Genomic DNA, 19,187 nt, shown 5'->3' on the forward strand with positions numbered 1-19,187 from the left:
GCAAAACTAACATTCAGCAAACAGTTTACGAGCACACAGCTCACTAGTACATTTCTAGTATGACAGAGCACTCAGCTCCCGACAACGATCACGACACGAGCACTCCCTAGCAGCCGGCAAACGCTGCTTATAAGCCCTTGCTCGACGTTATAGTTCGACGTCATTCAAGATGAGCCGCCTTTTTGGAGGATGGGGTGTGCCGGCTTGGAGGATGAGGTGTGCCGACTTGGAGGATGGGGTGTGTCGGAGCAGGAATGGTCGGGAAGGTTCGTCCAAGCATTGTAAACTCGCCGCCGCCCCGCACTATGGCTCACACACACAAAGGCACACACATTCGAACCCATACACACAAAGGCTCCGGAGTCGACGACCGAGGGCTTCGTAGAACTGTGCTCCGTCTCGGGTGGCGCGGCGAAGTACCAATTTCCTGAGTTGATCGCGCGCCACGTGGCCGCCGGTCATCCGCAGTTCTCGGTACCGCCCAGCTTTCAGTGCCGACGTCAGAGGGCTTCGTAGAACTGCTTTGTCCCGGGTGGCTCGGCCAAGTACCAATTTCCTGTTGATCGCGCGCCACGCGGCTGCCGGCCGTCCGCAGTTCTCGGAAGGGCGCCCCGACTGGTGTGCTTGGAACACGTGCAGCGGGCTGAAAGCTGGCACGTTGCCACCCCGTACGGCCATTCTTAACACCAGTACACTTCTGATCGCTATCGGTACCGATCGGGATCGAAATCCTCGGCTGCGATTAGCTCTCTCGCACATTTTGTGCAAAGGAGCCAATCACGACCGAGCAATTCGATCCGGATCGGGCTTGATCGCGATCAAAAGTGCGCCGTATAACAGCCGCATAAGTCGCGGGCCGCTTTTTCCGTCGCGACGATAGATTGGATTTTTTATAAGCACTGCTCCAGGAGGGCACATGTAACTAGCAAACGGAGGCCTCAGGAAAACACCTGAGATTTATAATAAATCTATCGCGGGCAGCCGATCTTATAGACCCCTGGCACGGGCAGGCCTCTGCGAGCCCCAAGCTGCGGACCAGTCCAGGTTCTAGCTTGGGTGTCCTGGAGGCGCCGCCAATAATGCGAAAGAATGATACGTTGTTACAATTAGTTAAAAAGACGATTAAATCGATATAATTACGTCCAGCTGCCAACTTGTGACGCGCTCAGCACTACCGCGCCCCGCTACTTCTGCAACCCCTGTCAAAACTTTGCCTCGAAAGGTACGTTCGACGCACCTTTAGCTTCTGGGATTTTGCCTACGTCTGATGTACCGTTAGGCACTTTGTTCAACGAAACTGGGTCGAACGATATTTAGATGGAAAGTGTCCCTGTGACATCAACATAAATGTGACGCCCCATTGACATAGAGAAACACACTTAAAGAACACAGTTCAGAGACAGGCGTTTTATTTTGGATGCGCATGATCGGTCTAAAAAAGTGTTTCGGTGAATGAAATGATGCACACGATCGTTCTAAGAAATATTTAGTTAAATAAAAAGCAAATTGAAAGGGCTCGGGCATTCTAGAAAGAAAGCAGCAGAAAAATATCACGTCGTCCTTTGATGTAGATGGCATAATTAAATTTGACCAGATGAATATTGCACTGTGTCATTGTCTAGTGCTGCATGACTATAATATTTACTTTGCAAAGCACTCGGTGATATGTAACTAACACACAATTTTGTGCAGGTGTGTGATGCGAGCCTCACAATAACTGCCCTCGAAACCTCATACCCAGGATCTCTGCACGACTCTTTTGTGTGGAAAGCATCAAGCCTCTACGTAGAGTGCCGATCTGGGAGCCTGCTTCATGGTGGTGAATACCTGCTTGGTATGTGACTTGTAATGAACGAAATACAATTGTGAGCAGTGGTGGTAATACTAGTGTGGAAAGAGTTTTCATGAAAGTGGCACAATTAAGGTTACTTAAAGGCTGCTCTCCAGATTTTGCTGTTTGTCTAAGATCCCTGCAAATGTCACGCACATTTGGCAAATTTGTGAACATTCTTAATTATCACTCACATTTTGCGAACGAAATCTACAGTAATGTTGTGCAATTTAACGTGAAAGCGTAGTTACTGTAACTTGTAAAACTGAAACAATATGAAATTAGTTTGTGCACATATGTTGAGATGCCGTCAAATAAACAACGGTGACTGAAAATGAATCTAATTGTCAAGGCAATACTCCATACCTTGAGTGAATTTTTTACATGCTCAGCTCATTGAAATAACATGTGCTATCAGTGTATTCTCTGACCTACGAAAAGGTTACTTGTTGTCTCATGTCTTCAAATGAGGTATTTATTTAGTGTGCAATGCATTTTTATATAATGTGCAGGTGACAGCGCCTATCCGCTCCAGCCATGGCTTGACACACCTGTTCCTGGGAACCACATTTCTGGTAGCCCTGCAGCCATGTTTAACGCTGCCCACTCATCGCTGCGCTCAGTTGTGGAACGCTGTTTGGGGTCCTCAAGATGCGCTTCAGGTGTCTGCAACGGCACCGTGCCCTCTACTATGGGCCAATGTTCACGTCAAAAATCATTGCAGTCTGCGCAGTGCTGCACAACTTGTGCATGCGCGCTGAGCTTCCAGAGCCAGATTGCACCTCTGGGATCGACGACTTTCACGGAGACGTGAACGCATACGATGACAGCGAAGATGTGACGGCGGCAGCACTCTACAGGGCGGGCAGGCAGAAACGCGAAAGGATGCTGCAAATGTTCTGAGCAGGCCAGCAGTTCAGCAGATCCAAGTAGCCACCCTGCAAATGACAGCCATTAAAATAGTAATTGTAGTCCCTGCAAGCGCAGTGCTTTTTTTTCTTGTTTAAGTTTTATTTTTATCTATGGTATTTTTTTTGTTTTTGTTGCAGAAAGCAACAGACAGCTGACACTTATTAAAGCTGACACAACAGACACTTATTATTTTCTTGGTGCAAGTATAGTGTGAAATGTCATGTACCCTTCAGTTCTCATAGAGGACGACAGGGATTACTTTCGTTTTATGTGCCACACGATTTCATGTGCCATTGCACGTTATAATAGCGGCAAACAATGAGAAGCCACCAGTAAGCTCCATTCATGTTCAGTATTAATGCAAGAGGACAGACCTTTGTTGGTTTCATTTTCCACATGCCGCAATATTGTGCTCCTAGTAGCACACTCATTTAACATTTCTGGCCCTATGTGCTGAGCCTATGCCCTATGCCCTAGCCCTATGTGCTGAGAAGGTGGGAACTCTCATCAGCAGGGTGAGCACACCTTGGACTACCGTCACGGCGTCTTGTTTTACCGTCCCGGTGAAGAATAATCGGCCACATGATGGGAGCATGGGAGAATCCAAATACCGAGAAGGCAGTCTGCCTGGTCAATGGAAAATCTGACCCTGACCAGCAGCTAGCAATGTTACCTTCCCTGAAACATTGACTTCTATATCGGAAGACCTGCAGCACAGTCACTCTGCCAACAGTTGGCGTGCAGGATGCTTATCCTCCAGTGTGATGCCTGGGTGTATTGCCTAAGTGTGCTGTGTGTATGCTGGCTTCGGTAGTCTTTTTTTCACGTGCCACAGGAACATGTTCTCCATCTGAGATGTGCTACGTGTGCGTGGTGATGAGCCTACAGTGTGATGCTCTGGTGTGCATAAGCAGTGTTCTCCCAAGATAATGTGATTTTCATGTGCAAGAAGAACAAGTGCTTCATTTATTGGTGCACTGGGCATGCATGATGAGTCTGCAGTGTGTGCTTTGTGTAGCATGGTATACTGCCTGAGGGCGCTCTTTTATGTCTTAGTAATTCATGCTTGCTCTTAACCTTGTTGCTTTATGCAGACTTCAGTAGTGAGATGTAAGTAAGCTAGTGTCTGTGGAGAATCTCTTGCTATGTGCTCCTCCCCTTATAATGGAGGATAAGGTGTAACTGTTCATGTGCACAGCAAAGAATATGTTTGCCTGCGAAGGAATCAATCAGGATAGTCCCAGATATTCTTGTGGGAGCCACAGTGATGGAATAGGTACAGCGGTACTACAAAGTCGACACGTTTCTATTGGACGGCATGTTTAATAATTTCGTCCTTTCTCTGTCCACATTCATTGGCCTTGTTTTAATGCGAAAGCATTGAGTGGCTTATGAGGCAGGAAACGCAGTGTTGGCGGCGTGACCACACGATAATGCAGGAAGGCTACGAACCCTCGACCTTTGGTGGAAGTCGAACCCACGACCTTACACCTTGTAATGAACACCGCTGGTCACATGATGTCGCCGCGCTTCTGCTGACATGGCTGCAGTGCTTTCGCATTCTTCGACGTAGCGACAACTAAGTGCCATTCTTGAATGCTGGCATCGTAATGGTGATGTGGCTGATTTGTAAGTGTCTAATTTGCTACGCATTAAATAAAATGTCATCGCACAAGCTTTCACAGCCACATGGTTAGCAGCACTGCTCGAGTTATGCATTCATTAAAGTGAAAAGAAAAACAAAAGGTTTTCCCATGCTGCAGCACTGCAAAGTTTATCTAGTTTCCAAGTGATGCCAAATCACATCACAAGCGCTCACTAGTTTAGTTTTGGCAACAGTCGCCTTGGACTGCTCATAAAAAGACAACCATGTCTCATTGTTCAGCGCAGTGGTCAGCATGCACTGCTTATATACAGGGAAGTATGGTTACAAAGCAGCTTATTCGGAGAAAACCGTGCATCCATTTTTTATGCACTGCCTTTCATAGCTTTGATGTGCTCGCAGGGAAACCATTGCCCAACTCACCTGAGAGTTAGTTTTGCCTTTGCAAAGTTGCAAGCATTTGCTGCAAGGTGGTGACTAATTGCCGAAGCGATTGGGTTTGCTCCACCTGTTGTGCTGCGATCTGTTGAAAGCAACGGCAATGAAACTGTATTCTTTAGGATGCATGTGAAAACAAATTATTTAGTATAGTACCGTTGCCATGCTCTGGTCGATTCGCTGCATGAAGCCTGTCTGTACCTGCAGGTGTTGCTCCTGCACCTCTAGCAGGCGACGCTGGTCTGCTGCCAGAGTGGCGGCGCTGCTGTGCATCCTTTGCACTGCAGTCATCCGGCCGCGTGGTTGTAGGGGTGGAAGGGTTCGGTGCACTTGGGGAGCATGCAGACGGTGTCCTGCTGTGATGACTGCATACATTTTAATGGGATTTTAAGGATGTGTTTTCATCTGCAAATCATCATTTCATTTGCAAAAGAGATGACCATGGCCAAAAAAGCATGTACTAGTTATTTCAAGCTCTGTTGTTTTGCTTCACTTGTTCTATATTTCTTTTGCAGTGTGTTTTTCATGAGCATGCGTATTACCAATGCAGTTTACGCATTTGCTATACATTCATATTTAACTAGGGGATAACAACCTGCTGCAGCAGATGCATTCCAGTGGATTGGAGGTTGGCTTGCAGACATGCATTAACTTTGTATCTTCAGTGAACACTAAAGATTGCTGAGAGTCCTGACAATTTAGGTCAAGCCCTCCCCTGTGGCACCTCTGACAGTGAAATTGTTTTTGGATGAGAACAATTAACTCTTTCGTTACCGCGCAGAAATTGATTGATATGACTGACAGTTTTGCCTTGTTAAACATTTCTGTGTGAATTCTGCTAACACCATCATGCACCATGAGATATGACGACTGAATTTTAACTATTGGGCAGATTTTGCCGATTAAAAGTCTGATAAAATAAAACGTCGACTGGAGGTATCGTCGAAAGTAGCCTCCAATGCTTCAACCGCTTCTTCAATAAAAAGGCCCAAAACTTGCACTGTTGTCCACCCGGCAACACAACTTTTCAATGACAGCAGCTGCGAAGATGGGCTGTCAGTTTTCTGTTCTGATGTCTAGGCTATCATAACAATGTCTCATACAACGGTGAATGCTCATGACTGTGTGTTAGTTCGATAATTGTGTTTGACTAGCAAAGTACAATTTTATGTTCCCCCATGGGTTGCATTTATCCATGAGCACTTGAACTCACGTACAGATTAATGTGTACGATCCTTCCCATTGTGTAGCACATTTATAGTAGTAATTAAAGAATTAATATCTTGAGCCAGTGTGTATGCATTTGTGCACACAGAGCTAATGCATCAAAGGCCCAACTGATAAAAATCATTATTTTTGTACTGTGTCGCAGACATCTTAAAAACACTTGAAATGGTACCTGCGGTGCCAGTTTGAATAATCTGCGTAAGATGTTTCAGCTAAATGTGTTCAAAGGCTGGTTGTTTGCTCTCACCATCAGCATGTCATGTGCATTGGCGTTTCTTCTTTCATTGTTTCTTGCACAATGTTTTCATTCACCATATATGTTTAGTTGCTAAATGGGTGTTTCGCAAGTAAGCTAGACATTAAATAGTTTATGTATTCATATGTGACAGTCCTGTAGAGAGCTGTAGTTTGGTGCACGCATTGTCTAAACTTAAAGCTCAATGAAGAACAGTACATTTTTATATTCAGTATGCTTTTTAGCATAATGCTCTTCACAAAGTACAAACAAGTGTTGCAAAGCTACATTTTCACAGGTAAAAAAAATGTATCTTTTTTTCTCCACATTTATGACAATTTATTTCATGGTCACCATGTTCCAACTAGGACAACAATAGCCTTACAAAAGGAGGCAGTGCCTTCTCTGTTTGTATAAGTTGAACAAGAAGTAAGAAATATGCATTTAACCTCATATTTAATTACGCAACGCTTCCTAGCATACTCTCCAATGCAATGTTTGTGACATGCATTTAACATAATGCTGTTTTCACACTACAGGAACAGAGACTAGTGTCTGCACTTATTGTTCCTCTGTATGAAGGTTTGTGTAACTGTTTGTATAACTCACATCGTATTTGCCACGAGCCCACGCTTACATCTTCATTGTGATCAAGGGACCCATATAGGGCCCAAAACGTCACATTCTTTATTTTTCTTTTATTCTTGCAAGTGCACATTTCTTTGGCACTGGCATCGCAATGTATTTTATAAAGTACAAGGGTCTCATTCTTTTAACAGCACCGCATGAGCGTCGGTTGGCCCGTCGATGAGTGCCTTTTAATGGCGCAAAGTGGTGATATCGGCAAGGTATTGCTGATCTCTCTTGCTCATCTTGTCACTTTGCGCTCTTAGAAAGCACTGACTGGCTGGCCAGTCTACGCTTGTGCAGTACCATTGAACAATCGTTTGACTGTACAGGCAGTTTGACTGTGAGTGCAACACTCGGTTGCTGCATTCTCACTTTTTTTTTCTCGTATAAGTGCTTATGCTTATGACTTATGCTTGTGCATAACAAATGTCTATGGAAAATTGGGGCCAGACAGACAGACAATGAACTTTTATTAAATTAAAATTGGGGCCACGTTTCAGTTTTTCCAGGTATCATGAAGCATGTAAAAGTAATATTAAGCATGAAAAGAGAACCACTCCGCTCACAGCTGCTTATTGTCACGAGATAAATACATGCATGCCTATTTTAGATGCCCGCATGAAAAAATAAGCGTTCATTTGTGTTACATTACTTATTCAGCATTAGTGTATGCACTGGTAAGGAATACCAACTCCCCATCACTACTTTGTCACATGATACCTTGATGTACCGAGGTCTTTATCGGGACCCTCACTAACTTGGCACTGTCGCAGCAGCATAATCATGCTCTTGCAGTGCCGCGATACTTATGCTAGCCGCAACGTCTCCACACTCCTGCGGCACTGGCTCAAGCTGGGGGCTTGCACGGGCAGTCTGTGATGCGAGGCTTGCACGTGCAATCTGTGATATGATGGGATTTGGCCAAGAAAGGAAGGCAAGCACACTTAGTGCAAAATGCAAGGATTTGTTTCTGTTTAATGCAACCTCTGTGGAGTTGGCCTGTATGTTGTGTTGTGTTGCAATGACAATATTTAATTTCATTTGATGTTCCAGCACTGCGCTATGGCAGAAGGTGGGTCCTCGCCTATGACAGAAGACATAGGCGAGGGCCCAGCTTTATTTCAGGGACCTCAATATGTTGAGTGCACACCTATACTCAGGTGTACATAGATATCCGTATACCATCATATGATTTTCTATGAATTTCCACATATCAACCCGATCTCTATGATAAAGCATTCTGCACTATTCTGTATGGAATGTAAAGTGATTTCACTTCTGATGACTCTACTCTGAAAGTTCAGTGATATAAAAGTGCAACTGTGATTATTTTTTACGCAATCTACACACTATTTACACTTGTAGTGCTGTGTTAACTGTTTTTTATTTTCATATTATGCAGTGTTGTGATGCTGCTTTTACTGTTGTTTGGTAATAAGCAGTGTTAAAAAATTTTGCGCATCATTCATTTGTTGTTTTTATATACCGCATGTTTGTTTTTATATCTTGCAGCTTGTCGTTCCACTAATTTCTTTAAGAGGCATGTCTGTACCGTGCTTTGTGTAGATGCAAATTTGAAATGGAGATGCATATATGGAAATATATGTACTTCATCTCCATTTTACTGCTTGAGGTCTTCCTCATACTATTTTATAATATTATTGTAATTACGTGTCTACTAGGCAGCGATATGGTACTCCGCAAAGTCATTGACACGGATAAGGGGCATGAGCATGGTTTCTTACTTGGCGGCTAACAAGGGATCTTATTCGGCGCCTGGGGAAAGAGGGGCCGCCACAGCCTAAGGCGGAGTCAACGCCAACGATATTGAGTACTTGGGCGTCGTCTTCGCCCAGCGAAGCAGCCAAATATGGCGGCCCTCCGCCGGTACCTCTGTAATGTTAAAGGGCACCTTCGTAAAGGCACGAACACTTCGCATTGAACCGATCGCTAACCTGATTTCAGCCGCCTGTTCTGCAGCTTTCGCCCGCGCAGCTGCCACACGTGCCTGCCATGGGCGTTGCCACCCTTGTGGCGAATGGCTCGCAGGGCCTACCTCGTTGAGCTCATTTGTAAGCGCTAGCCACATGTGTTGGCGCAAGTCGGCGCACAGGTTCGAAGCTACTTGCCGAGTTAGAGGCTATGTAGTTCAGCATGAGTTGCCACTGTTCGGCACTCATGCGCGGCGAGTACGGGCGGCGGTTCAACGACATGCTGCGATTCGCGGCGGCCATAGTTTCACTTGTAGCAGACGACGTCATCACGTGGGTCGTATCTTAATACCTTCAAGGTTAACATTCTCACTTCAATTGCAATTTTTTTACGCTGCCTATGTTGTGTTGTTTGTTTATAATACACTAACATATTTGCTCTATAGAACGATAGCTTTCACGTAGCAGACGACGGAAGTAAGAGACGTTTTTGATACGGAATAGTCGTACCTCTTCAGCTAGCTGCTTTATTTTTACTGTAGAGGAAAACTGTTTTAATTTATCTAGAACCTTACGTTCAGTGCCTTCATTTCAGTTTCTTAGGCGAAACGTCAAGTTGGCGTCACGTTACGTAAGCAAAACTGGGCCACCAGCGCCATTTTGTTTGCGTCGCGCCTACGTCACGCACCGAAGAAAATGGCGGAATGTCTAGAATAGCGCCCCTTGTCCAGCCACCGCCTTGCGAGTTCGTTTCGTGCCGCCAGGGACGCGCTGCCTGCAATTGTGACGCTGTGACGGCGTCGCCATGCCGCCGTGTTTCACGAGTATAACGAGACGGCCAGGCAAGCAAGCGCGAGTGACCGCGCATTTCTGCACAGGCACCACTCGCCGCGGCCATAATGTCTTTCGGCGTGTATCTGCACTGCGTATTAACTAAGGGCGACAGCGCATTTCGCGTCTTTTCAGACCGCGGCCAACTTGGCTGCCTCTGGGGCTTTTTATGCCGCTGCAAGTGTAGCGGAGTAAATGACTCCTCTACGATAGTTTGATTGGCGTCTGTAACACTCTAAACTCAAGTTCGGTTTCTCTAGAATTAAAAAAAAAAGCACCGGAAGGTGCTTTGAAGAAAGAATGGCACATTTATTTAAATGGTACAAACTGGTGTGAGATAAAACCGATAAAATAAACACACACAATCTGAAGTAATTAATGAAAAAGCGAATGAAAAACGTTGCTGGACAGCAATAGAATGGGAGAAGAAGATATTTATGAAGTGAAACAGAAGAACAGAAATTGAGGATAAACCAATCAACGCGTCAAAACAAATGCAGTACAGGAGAAGGATGAATGTCGACTCGGATATAACATCCATGAAGGGCTCAGGCGGTGGCATTGTTGCAAAAGTTTCAGGAGTAGGCGAATGTGGCTAAGTGATCACTTTCCGGGATCGCTCCACTCAGTATGGTATCGTACCCCCTGAGCCGCATTAACACTGGCTATTCTGCCCGGTCGCGAGTCGTAGAGGGGGTCGACAAAGTTGGGCACACCTCGCAGGCGATTCCACTCAGCCTCAACAGCTTTCCACAATTGGTCACCTGTGGCGACACTGAGTCCACTACTTTTGCTTAGATTTTTTTTTTAGGATTCGCCAGACGGTTTCTATTATATTAAGGTCCGGACTGCGCGCTGGTCAATCTAGGGGCATGATGCCCGGCTCGTCCATGAGGTCTCGCACAGCTTTGGCGGTATGAATGCGTGCTCCATCCTGCTGGAAATGAAACAGTCCATCGGGAAATGGCCCGTCGAGAAAGTATGGAAGGATATCGTTTCAAGTATCCATGAATAGCTCGATGACGCCATTCTTCCTTCAATTCTGTGTATCGGCCCCAGACCTTGATAAGAAATAGCTCCCCAAACTTAGACTGTTCTTCGGCCGCTTGAACGAATACTCCACACGTAGCGTAGACCCCACCTGCAGTGCGAGAAAAATACCGACCTATATTATTGTGCTATCCTGATCAAGTGCTCACAGGTGCGAACAGGATACTTTTGCAGCTGACATAAACAAAGCCGCGCGAAAACTCCTACGGCGAAATTAATTTAGGCAAATTCAGTGAAAACCTAACACTTTACTGATATGATTTTGCATTTCTGTGCTACTATTATTATGGTCTTGACGTCCAAATGGTATCACTCTGTTTATTTCACAATTTGCTAGAAAGAAATAAATTCTGAATTTGAGCATTCACGCAGCGTCAGATTTAGCGGTGAACTCAACGATAAGGAATTTAGCAACAGGATGACCTAGACGGCCACACTCCATGTGAATCAGTTGAAAACATGCGGAACGCATTGATTCCAAGCTGCGCAGGAGACAATTGATATTAAGAGAATTTCGCATCTTTATAGACAGACCTTCCTCAAAGAGGTACAGTATTAGAGCAAAAATTTCGGATCGCACAAATACAATTTGCTGGACCCGCAACTGTGGTAGTTATTTCACCGCTGATGTGTTCAAAGCTGCGGAGAGAAAGACAAAGATCCGCAAGCTACCAGATGTCCACGAGTCCCCGACACTTACCGGCAGTTCTCTGGACGCCACACGCGCCTTTGTTGGCCCAAGCGGGTGCAAAAGGATGCCTCGTCACTGAACACCACGGCGCGCCAGTTCGAAGGCGACCAGGATTCAACCACTGTGAGGCAAACTCCATCCTTTGGTCCACGTGGCGTTGCTCCAACAGCGTCTTTTGGGCGGCGATGTAGGAATTCATGCCTGCTTCACGCAGGCGCCGTCTTATAGTGGAGTCGCTCGCATTATCCAAACCCAGCTCGTCCCTAATTTCCCGTGCACTCAGGAACGGATCCTGCGAAGCTGCCGCCACAATCTGCTGGTCCTTTTCAACCGTCGTCTTCTCGTAGCTTGCGGCACGGGGAGCATAAGCTATTCTACCCTCACCGTTGAAGGCTTGTAAAACGCGGTTAACAGTTGCCATCGGGCGCCCTGTCAACTTGCTTATATTTCGTTCTGACATTGTCCTTCCCATCACCGCTATAGCTCGCCGCTCTTCTGGTGTCAAACGGGGTGCCATTTGGAATGCAGGTTTGTTCAGAGGAGGTAGACTTTATACTTCGCTAACAGGACCGATACTTTGCATTCTTCTTCTCAGTGGCCAGTCCGGCTTTCGGTCGACAGTTTTACGTGCCGTGCCGCGGGCAAGCTTTATCACGACAAAGTTCGTCAATGCGAAAAACATGCACGATATGATAACGAAAAGCGTGTCGGCACATAGCAACCGTGCTTGTAATATGGATTGCTAGGATAACAAATGATTGAGTGGGTTCATATGTCGCTTTTTTTTTTCGCGCCAAAAGAACTTAGTTTTATTCCAGCTCGGCATTTCAACAGCTTTTGTCTGCCCTCTCAGTATTGCTTCCTACATACTTGCAGAGTTCTGTGGAGGTGTTGCCGTGTCAAGACACGACCCGTAGGAAACTCAAAGCTGCCACCAAAATGATTTCTACTACTAGATCAGAGCTCCAAAATACTGTCGCAGGGATGCTGCCTCGATTTCTGCCAAAGACCGCTTCCCGTATTATCTCTGTTTGTAGTTGGATGAAGCATCTAACCACATCACTAAGGTGGCTATAGCAATCCATGATGGACGGGATTGGCCTGTGTGCAGTCTTCACCTATACCTATACGCCTGGGGTGGGAATGGTGAAACAACAAGTAGGGTATCGTCCGAAGTAACACACGGGCTATAAGTTATGCATTACCGAAAGTTTGTCTAATAATTTAGGCCACCTGGGGGTTCTTTATATGCGGTGATGCCTCACAGCACTATGGCGTTCTTGTATATCATCTCCATCTAAATACAACCTCCACGCCTCTGATCAAACTTGCAGCCCTGTAATCACCAGCGGAACGTTAAAGCCTCTGAGCCGCCCCGACGGCTTCACCGCAGAAGATTTCTGGCAAGCAAGTGGAGACGACTGAAACATCCTGTGTGACGTGCCAAACTGTCGACTCGATATGCAGCTTCGCACTGCAGAGAATAGCTAGTATAGAGCAAGCGAGAATGGCCTATCCATCTTTAAGTCGAGCGATCTGACATTTAGGCGCTTAGAACTACAACGGTTCTGAAACAAATCCAGCTCCCAACTGCGTCATGATGTTCTTGTCCCGCTTTATATTTTGTCATCCACGTTGTTTCTCATTCATTCATCCGTAATTTTTTTTTCATCTGTTTTCGTTCGTCGGTATCGCAAGTGCTTGTATCATTGAAATGAATGTGCTGTTCTTTGTTTAGATCACCTCTCGTCTTTTATTTTTGTTTTAACGTTTCCGAGAAAGAGCACTTGAATATCGAGCCTTGCACGTTAAGTGACGCCACTGAAACGATATTGAAGGAGTTATTTTTCTGCACTGGTAGCGACATAAACTGCTGCACCCATGTGCACTCCGCGTAGAGGCAGCCAAATTCTCAGATCTGTATGGATGCCAAATGCGGTGTCACTTGTAGCTAGGTGATGACACATCGCGAAGATACGCCATCACACAATATGCCTGCAACGCATGGTGCGTAGTGGTAACGCTCAAACCCTATATATACTGTATACGGAGAAGACGAAAATACACACCAAACAACCATATAGGCCCAATTCTCGCACTCTTAGCCTGGTCTGCGCCTGAAACGCGCGGTCACCCGCTATCACTTGCACTTGCTTGCCTAGCCGCCCCGTGATTCGCGCGAAACGCGTTGGTTTTCCGGCCGCTGTTACATATCATTCAGCGCGGCCCTGGCGGACTGAAGCGCAAGCACTGAGGCCGAGAACCCACGAGCAGGCACCGCTTTATTTTGGCCGCGCATGCGCACGAGACGCATAGCTCAAAGCCAAAGCGTAACGTTAGGTGGCGTTGACTTGCTCCGCAAAGCACCGTCGCCGCGCTCTAGACAAGGCTGCTCACCACTGTACACATAAACATCCTAGGAAATTGATGGTGGAATAGCCGCCAGATCAATCGGTTTTGGGTTTAGCTCGAACCAGTGGCAAGTTTTATTTTGTCCACTTCCATTTCCCTTCTCCTTGTGATGTCGACATTACAAATAAAACGACAGTTATTCTCCTTCATGCTTTACTACGTTTCCTTGTTTGTTGTTCTCATATCAAAGCGCCTCAGCTCTTCTTTTTTGTTCATTTTACCTTGTGTTGTAACCGTATTTTTGTGCGTTATTAGTCTAGAATTTCATAACGTTGATATCTTTGGGTCTGCTTGGTTGGCCACTGCTGCTGTAGAGATGTGTGACCATGTTTTAGCAACACACCTACGATAGAGAAACAAGCACTGACCTGCAATTAAAGGTTTGTTGTTGCAAGACAGATGTTTATCGCTTTCATCTGTCCCTACTCATTCAGCCAGTCTTGCAGCAATGAACCTTTTGGACTTCACCACCTGTGCACGTAGAGCTTGTGCATGCATCTATGGATACCTGTACATGCCTGTAAAGAAAAAGAAATGTAATGGACCTTCAGCCAGTCCCCACTGAAACTTTCGGTTATATGCTGCAAGTTGTAAAGCGTGTCGGGGCGTTCTGGCAGCGCAAGCATTTTTCAAATTGCTTTATTATTATTAGAACAGATAGCAGAAAGGGAAAGTCTTGCCACCACCTAACCAGCAGGCGAGGTTCGCTGCCAACATAGACAACCTCTACCTCTCCCACAACTATCGTCCACAAGCCACATTCCTTGAATTTTTTTTTTTTTTTTGCGTGGCTCAGTTTCAGAGTTGGTTTTGCATGTTCTGCATTGGATGTTTGGCCAAAGTCTTTGTACGTAATCAGCGACATTGAAGGCAGTGCGTAAATGATACATTTATACGTATGATTGCTTCTCTGGCAGGAAGCAGGGCTACCTGACGTGAGCCGTGAACAGCATGTGAGCTTTAAAAAAATTCTTAAGCTGAAAACAATGTTACGAATTTCTGCTGCTGTCGTGCCGTTATGCAGTTATTTAATACTTTGCAGGCACGATCGCCGCAATACGACTTAGACACCATTGCAGATTCTAGCCGCCTCAATCCCCACACAGTTAGCCAAAGCAACGTCTTTTAGGTCTTGCCCGGATGCCAAGTAGCTTGAATGCAAGTTGAAAAAAATTAGTACCGATGTCTCAATTCTTTGCATATTAATTATAATGACACGACTTTTCTTGAAAATGATCTCCATGGCTATGGGGGCCCTTTTTGGGTGACAGACGATCAAAATTCATTTGTGTAGGTTAGCTAGCACCTTTGTTTAATACTACATGTGCAAGCATTCCTCACTGCATGTTTTGCAGGTTCCGCAAGGTCAAAAGCACTGAGGTAGCTTTTGTGCGGTGCCATTCGATGGCAGTTTTTTTATTACGTTAGCCATAACTGCTGCGCAGGTGATGCACTAAGTGCAAGCTTTCAGTCTCTGTGATCATGTGATCATTTTTTTCTCGTATTTCTTTTCACGCGTATTGTCACTACCTTAATTACTATTTCTCTTGTTTTCTATCAGTATATTTTGTCCCATTTTTTATTTGTTTATGAGTTAATAAATATTTCGTTGTGTACAATGAACTAGATTATGTATTAGTATTTTTTATGCACGCTCATTGTCAGTCACTTCATTATTTCTTTTGTTTTGCTTCAATGTTAGTGACCCCTTCCTGATTTGGCTGCCAAAAGGCGGCGGGCAGTGTTATGTAAATAAATAAAATAAATGATACATTAAATGACAAGGAAGCGGTGTTCTTCTGTATTCCTCCAATCGCACATTATTACTCTCGGAGCAACTATCCTTTATAAACCTCAGTGCTGCCGCCAGTCGTTCTCCAGGCTCCAGGGGTTTCTCCAATGTTGTGCTGCCGTGTGAGGTCCTCTGCTACAAAGCTCAATAGCTTGTCAAAGAGCTGCGGCGTCTTGCGAAAGAACTTGTAGACAAATCCGTGGTCATCCTGAGGTATCTGTTGCATCAGTAAAAAATTGAGCTTTATTACTGGCAGCAAGACCATGCTCTACCCACTTATTAAGGGCAAGATATACTCCGGCGTAACGCGCGCGCGCGTCGCGGTTAAGCGACGTCGGTGAAAAGCGCGCAGTCTACAGTCCGGCGTCACGGCGTAGCCGGCGTGCCCAGGTGCGCTTGGCGAACTCAACGCCGCCGGCGCGGAGATAGAGCGTGTTCTATTTCACGCGGCTGACGCTAGACCAGAATGCACTGCGCGCTGTAGCGGCAGCGAGCAGAAGGCAGAATGGCGGCCTGCGGAGCGCATACTGACAGTGCGGCTGTGGTTTTTTCAACATCCATGTGTGATGACAGCGCGAGTGAGGACGGCTGCTTGAAGCGATTCGCAACCATCCATGTGTATACGATGTGAAACGCATGGAGTACCGCGACACAGAGCGGAAGAACAACGCGTGGGAAGCTATACGAAAGCAGTGTGGTCTCGCCACAGGTAAGCTGCATTTCGCAGCTCTGTACTAGCTGGTGGTAGTCGCCGAGTTGAGGGCGCTTGTCGAATAGTTTTCGTATGTACATGGTCCGCTTCCGTTTTTGACGTAGGCGACGTACTAGCGATATGAGTGCGATGTTCTGGCTGTCAAGACAAGTTAACGCCATGCCGCAAAAGTTTTCGTTTTAGGCGCGCGGAAGGAGAAAAAGCGCGCGCTCTACCCGAACGGCCCGCAGCCGTGAAGTTGCGCTCCCGGACGCAGAGATGGCGCCAGCTTCGAGCTGCTCACGCACGCCGAACTGTAGAGGAAGCAAATTTCTTGCACCCCTGGCGTCGCTAGCGCAGCGTATCCGACTTCGCCTGCCGCGGCCTGGCGCGCCGAGAACGTCGGACTATATCTTGGGCTTTACACGCGCAGGTATCAGGAGCTGTACACTTTTCACTGACACACACGCATAGCAACTAGCCATGATTGCCTTTATCCCCTGCTTTGTTTATATGCTTGAATGCGAACAGTGTGTCGGCAAAACACGAGACCCAGTCAACGGTATATTAAACAAAAATCGTGCGGCCACTGCCAAGAAACTTCCGAAATTAGTCGCACAGCATTTTAACCTGCCAGGTCACAATTTAATTACATTAGACTTCATATTGTACAGTGACACTTCTGCGAGACAGAAAATATAGGAAATCGTATCTCATCCACAAGCTTTATATATGACAACCAACACCGAAAAGTAGATTTAGAATCGAATATCGAATCAAATGAAGAAAAAATAAGCTCGGTATCAAATAAAATATAGAAAAGCGGAAAATATATTACAAAACTTAATCCTTACAACTTTTGTGCAATAGGGTGCTACACAAGCTCTGTATAAACAGTATGGTCTACTGTTAATAATGAAGGAAGCTCCAAATTAGTGTCACAGATCGTCTGCTAAATAGAATCAAGTGCTTCTTCCCCTCTGAAGCTGAAGAATTATTGACGGTATGTTGTACTGCATACACGGGTTAGACAGACGGCTGTTGAAACGTCATGAGGTGTCGTCACCACGTATCCAATATACGATCTGTGTGCTTCCTGCGGCTAATCAGCCCGATCTTCGCCTATGCTTTCGCGCTTTCCGAACTGCACCCTGCTCTTGTCGTTCCCTCTGTTCGCGTACGTTACGTTATTGTTTCGATCAGTGCTGTCAACCTGGGCGAACCTTGTGCCGATGACGCGATGCTGTCCTGCGAATTGGGCGTTCGCGCGCTGCGAGCACCATGCCCGCATTGCTATTTTAATGCCCCTGTTACACGGGCACTTTAACGGCCGTTAAGGAAAACGGCAGATGGCCTTAACGGCCGTTAGGCGTAGTTACACGGCAGCGCGAGCGCCGTTGGAAATCCAACGGAGCTCGCCGGTCTCCGTTCCGCCGCCGTTTCCGTCCGTTTTGTCGTGAAATAGGCAAGATGGCAGCCCCCAGCAGCAACGTGTCCCCGCTGCAGGCGAGCGTGCCGGCGCAAAAACGCTTTGCCTGGACACCGTCACTGGCTCATTTACTTACGAGCTTGTGGCAGGATCACCTCGCCGAACTGCGAGCTCAGAAACACGATGCGCCCGTGTACGCAAGGATGACGGCGCTGTTCAACCAGCTTGCAAGCGAGGAATGTGGGCACGCTCTGCGCGTCACAGTTAAACAGATCAAGCACAACATGGAAAACTTTGCCCATGCTCACAAGTAAGTTACCATGAATGTATTAGTGATTTTTAAGCCGACATGGACGACCGCACGCCAAGTTTCATCCTAGACGCCAGCGCTCGTTTCTCCCCTGGCGCAACGATTTCATCTCCAACGGGTGTAGGTTTCCGCCGCCGCTTCCGCGGTCGCGCCCGCGTTCAGTTCGCGCTGCGCGCGAAACGTCTCTTGTTTGCGACGGCGCCTCTTCGGATGACCGGAAATTATGATTGTGTTGTTAACTGTCGCGACAGCAATGTAAACACGAAATGGTTGATGCCACCAGTGAAATTCTGCCGATTCACAAGAAAGTGGTACGAAATAAGCAGACGACACACATGGATTACTGCGGTGCGCCGAGCGAAGTAAACAACTGGCAAACGAAGCGAGCTCGTTCATTGATCACTCGAGTGTATGACGGTTTTTATATGTAACCCACATGAATTTAATAATTACTCGGTACATAATCCTTTTATTCATATAAAAACTTTAAATTGTTCGACGAGCGCTTGTCCTGTCTTCTTTCTCGTGTTTCGTTTATGTGTGCGCTGCCCAAGAATGGAAACCACTTCTGTTGTATGCGCTAGCAGTGGCCGAAGTTCACGCGTGCCGAGAAATTGAATATGTGCACGATGCATTGAACATGACCGGAGTTCGTTCCCGCTTCACCACTGCACCGATCGATCGAGTTGCTGGACGATACACGCCCGCGTCTTGGTCGCGCCGGCATTGCTGAAGCAGGAATGATTACTAATACTTTCAACTTCCGTCTCGTGAGCACTGTTAAAAAATGACCAAGCTGTCTGCATTGCTGCTTCTATTCCATATTGTAGGGGACGCACTAGTTTAAGTTGTGTGCGCATGTCGTACTTGTGCTATGCAGCGATATATTTTTGAGAGCAGCATTCTGGGCAAGTTGGTAATCCATTACTGTGCGGAAATAAACAAAATATATCGATTACTTAAATGATATTGCGTGACAAAAAACGACACGGACGTGAGACGACACACCAAGCGCTTGGTGTGTCGACGACGTGCGCTTGGTGTGTCGTCTCTCACGTCCTTGTCGTTTTTTGTCGCGCAATATCATTTAAGTAATCGATATATTTTGTTTATTTCCGCACAGTGTCGATGGAAGACCGTTGTCGCCATCAGAGACAACACGGATTTGTCGCAA

The sequence above is a fragment of the Dermacentor andersoni genome, chromosome 1 (genome assembly GCF_023375885.2).
Source record: "Dermacentor andersoni chromosome 1, qqDerAnde1_hic_scaffold, whole genome shotgun sequence".
In the NCBI taxonomy this organism is placed as follows: Eukaryota; Metazoa; Arthropoda; class Arachnida; order Ixodida; family Ixodidae; genus Dermacentor; species Dermacentor andersoni.